At 42.5% G+C, this 4535-nt stretch overlaps 1 long non-coding RNA gene across 1 annotated transcript; it reads right to left on the bottom strand.

Annotated features, from left to right (window-relative positions):
* Nucleotides 1–1340: 1340 nt before the first annotated feature.
* LOC130927774 (uncharacterized) lies at nt 1341–4283 on the bottom strand. Its single transcript, XR_009066516.1, has 3 exons — nt 3943–4283; nt 3713–3853; nt 1341–3142 (listed from the first exon to the last, which is right to left on the bottom strand). It is a non-coding gene; the product is annotated as an uncharacterized LOC130927774 (long non-coding RNA).
* Nucleotides 4284–4535: the final 252 nt, after the last annotated feature.

Raw genomic sequence — 4535 nt, forward strand, 5'->3', positions numbered from 1 at the left:
AATCGTTTGTGCTATGATTGTGCTGGTTTGTGCTGCAAAAAGTTTCGTTTGTGCCATCATCGTTTTGCAGTTATTAAACATTGTTTTTTAGGTCATCCAGAGTTCACCCAGCCCCCCATCTGTGGCAGAATGGAACCCCAGTGGTGTCATTTGATTCTGCCTCGTTAGTGCTGGATTGTGCTGAAAAAAGTTTTGTTTGAACTGCTACGGTTTTCGAGATATTCATAAAAATGTACATTGATGACGTCACGCGCAGCCCCCCATCAGACGCAAATTTATATAAAAATTATGTCAATCGTTTGTGCTATGATTGTGCTGGTTTGTGCTGCAAAAAGTTTCGTTTGTGCCATCATCGTTTTGCAGTTATTAAACATTGTTTTTTAGGTCATCCAGAGTTCACCCAGCCCCCCATCTGTGGCGGAATGGAACCCCGGTGGTGTCATTTGATTCTGCCTCGTTAGTGCTGGATTGTGCTGAAAAAAGATTTGTTTGAACTGCTACGGTTTTCGAGATATTCATAAAAATGTATAGTGATGACGTCACTCGCAGCCCCCCATCAGACGCAAATTTATATAAAAATTATGTCAATCGTTTGTGCTATGATTGTGCTGGTTTGTGCTGCAAAAAGTTTCGTTTGTGCCATCATCGTTTTGCAGTTATTAAACATTGTTTTTTAGGTCATCCAGAGTTCACCCAGCCCCCCATCTGTGGCGGAATGGAACCCCGGTGGTGTCATTTGATTCTGCCTCGTTAGTGCTGGATTGTGCTGAAAAAAGTTTTGTTTAAACTGCTACGGTTTTTGAGATATTCATAAAAATGTCTAGTGATGACGTCACGCGCAGCCCCCCATCTGCGGCGGAATGGAACGGCGATGATGCCATTTTTTTCTTCATCGTTAGTGCTGGTTTGTGCTGCAAAAAGTTTCGTTTGTGCCATCATCGTTTTGCAGTTATTAAACATTGTTTTTTTAGGTCATCCAGAGTTCACCCAGCCCCCCATCTGCGGCGGAATGGAACCCCAGTGGTGTCATTTGATTCTGCCTCGTTAGTGCTGGATTGTGCTGCAAAAAGTTTTGTTTGAACTGCTACGGTTTTCGAGATATTCATAAAAATGTCTAGTGATGACGTCACGCGCAGCCCCCCATCTGCGGCGGAATGGAACGGTGATGATGCCATTTTTTTCTTCGTCGTTAGTGCTGGATTGTGCTGCAAAAAGTTTTGTTTGAACTGCTACGGTTTTCGAGATATTCATAAAAATGTCTAGTGATGACGTCACGCGCAGCCCCCCATCTGCGGCGGAATGGAACGGCGATGATGCCATTTTTTTCTTCGTCGTTAGTGCTGGATTGTGCTGCAAAAAGTTTTGTTTGAACTGCTACGGTTTTCGAGATATTCATAATAATGTGAAGTGATGACCTCAGTTTTCAGCGCTGCGGGCCGCACAATAGATCAGGAATAAGATTGCGTCCACTGACAGGTTTCAGTGACGTTCTCCGCTGATCTATCGGTTGTTGTCTCCTACGTCATCACGACCACCTGAGCCGCCATCTTTCGTGTATCTCAGTGACCTGGACTACATCCGCCGCAGTCACGTTTGTTTTGTTGAGTTTTGCGGGGAAGCAGCCACGCGAATGTCACATCAAAATGGAAAAAAGCCTGAAGAACGACAAGACTCCTTATGTGGAGAAGCTTGAAAAGGAAGCGAGAGATCGGTATTTGTCAGTTATGGTGCTTCTGCCGTGGTCTGAAGACCAAAGATGACTTGTTGCGTGTGATAATGAGAACTGCCCCATTATTATTTAACCTGTGTTGGTCTACACAACATGACACAGCTAAAGACATATGTCAGTTCTGCTCTCTGTGCTCCACTTAAGTTAGTGGTGATTGGTAGTTTGTGATTTGCTTTAACTGACAATTTGGCAACATTAAAAGTACTTGGCCAAAGTAGTAAACTGTCGTCCTTTGTATAAACATTATTATGCGTGTGTGTGTGTGTATATATATACATATATATATATACATACATACATAAAATACAGTATTGACACAAATGCTGTACTTACAAAGAATAGGATTCAAGATGACAATGTTTTATTAAGTACAATCAAGTCACAACAAAATACAAAAAATCAACAACAGCTAAATTTGAAAGGCTGAAACTGTTAGCATACTAAATGGTACCTTTCACGTATAACAGTACAAACTACAAAACAGTTGGGCAAAGGTTTGTAAGGGCACCGCAAACATAAAACAATCTTTACAACAATGTGCAATCTTCGCCATCACATGGCAGAACCACGTTAATAGGTATAGTTCCTGTTAGGATCTTATACTTCTGGCAAAGATTACCAATTACCTGTTCAACATGGATCCTCAAATGTGCCATCTTCCTAGTCTCCTCCACATCTCTACCAGCTAACTGACAGCGACCGTTTGTGAACGCAGGGAGTTGGACCTCTGCACATAACATACCCACGTGTTCTTGAATATCAAAACCTCTGTCAGCCAAGACAATGTCCCCAGGCAAAAGGTTATTGAGCAAAGCACTGTTCAAGGTGATATGTTTGTCACTTGTGCAACCACCCCAACCTTTTGACATGAAACAAATTCCCCACTTTGGTGTGATTCCAATTAGGTATTTCATGGTGTAGTTATGCTTATAACTAGAAAACATTTGCGCACGGGCCTTAATATTTGATGGTTTCTCTGTAATTTTATTTTATTTTTTTTTTAAATCAATAATCACTGCAACTCTGCGTCTGAAGGACTCAACAAACTCGTGAGGCATTGTTTTATAGAGTGTTTCTCTGTTGGGCCAAACAATTGCTCGTCTCAAATTAGCATGTACAAAGGGCACCATGTCATTGAATACTCAGTACACAGTCTTACGGGAAACATGGAATATGTGTGCAATGTGTAGTGCAGACAGGTCCTAACGCAGGCGCATGAAGGTCAGAAGGAGCATCTGAAGGGCGCTGAAGGCTCCTCCTGTAGCGCACCAACGTCCTCCTCCATCCTCAATTTCTCATGCCTACTTCGTCTAGAAGAGCGGTCCACGTTGGTGGGTTGAACACATGTGTGTCCCAGGCGTAAGGATGGTGCCCAGTCAGGGTCTGCCTCATTTCTTTCATATGCTGGTTTTCCTGCAATTACAAAAGTCGTATCAGTCATACAACAGGTTAACATTAGTTACTTAAATTGGATTTTAAAGCTCTGTAGTGTGTCTAAACTGGTGGGAACTGCCTTCATATGGCACTGATGTGTATGCAACAGATTTTTTAAAATTTATTAATTATTTATTTTTTAAGTTTAACTGATCATTAGGCATAACAAACAAGCAGAAGATTTCTTCTGGTGATTTAGTAGATCTGTAGTCTCCTCCACAGACTGCTTGGTCAAGCATATCAGTAGCCTAAGCGGGAGGTAAATATAGCATTTTTTTCTAACACATCTCCCATACTTATAATCATTCATGGTGTGCTGTTACATCTTCATTAATACCCTTACTTTGTTACCTTTGAACTGTTTTTTTGTGTACTAGTATCATACGGTGAACGCCTGTGGTTTATGCACAGTTAGCCAGTAGGGCTACAGTTAGCCTCTCTTAGACACTAGCGTGGTTAGCCAAAGCAAGCAACACAACCACACGCCATAAGCGTTTAAATGCAGTCAGTATCAGCGTCCGAAGAACATTAACACTTCCAGTTACTTACCTTTATGGAAATGTAGGGAACAGACCGACATGTTTTCAGTTGATGAATGAAAAGCGATGGCCTTTCTTCTCACCGCTGCAACCATTCAAGCCTCTTGGTCAACTCATCGGAGTTCCATATTTTCTCTTCCAGGCGGGAATGCTAAAAAAAAAAAAACGTATCCCATCCTTTTTGCATTCGTTTCTATCATGGGACCTAGAATGGCAGTCTTTCAAACAACACGAGTGTACCATTTTCAACGATTACCACGCAGAATGGATGCCGAGCAAAGGATCGCGTCACGGGCTTGTTGTTGTTGTACAATACACGAAAACCCACAATGCATTGCGCCAGAAACGTCACGAGACAAGAACCGATTGTGCGGCCCGCAGCGCTGAAAAAAAGGTCATCACTTTACATTATTATGAATATCTCGAAAACCGTAGCAGTTCAAACAAAACTTTTTGCAGCACAATCCAGCACTAACGACGAAGAAAAAAATGGCATCATCGCCGTTCCATTCCGCCGCAGATGGGGGGCTGCGCGTGACGTCATCACTAGACATTTTTATGAATATCTCGAAAACCGTAGCAGTTCAAACAAAACTTTTTGCAGCACAATCCAGCACTAACGACGAAGAAAAAAATGGCATCATCGCCGTTTCATTCCGCCGCAGATGGGGGGCTGCGCGTGACGTCATCACTAGACATTTTTATGAATATCTCGAAAACCGTAGCAGTTCAAACAAAACTTTTTGCAGCACAATCCAGCACTAACGACGAAGAAAAAAATGGCATCATCGCCGTTCCATTCCGCCGCAGATGGGGGGCTGCGCGTGACGTCA

The sequence above is a fragment of the Corythoichthys intestinalis genome, chromosome 13 (assembly GCF_030265065.1).
Source record: "Corythoichthys intestinalis isolate RoL2023-P3 chromosome 13, ASM3026506v1, whole genome shotgun sequence".
In the NCBI taxonomy this organism is placed as follows: Eukaryota; Metazoa; Chordata; class Actinopteri; order Syngnathiformes; family Syngnathidae; genus Corythoichthys; species Corythoichthys intestinalis.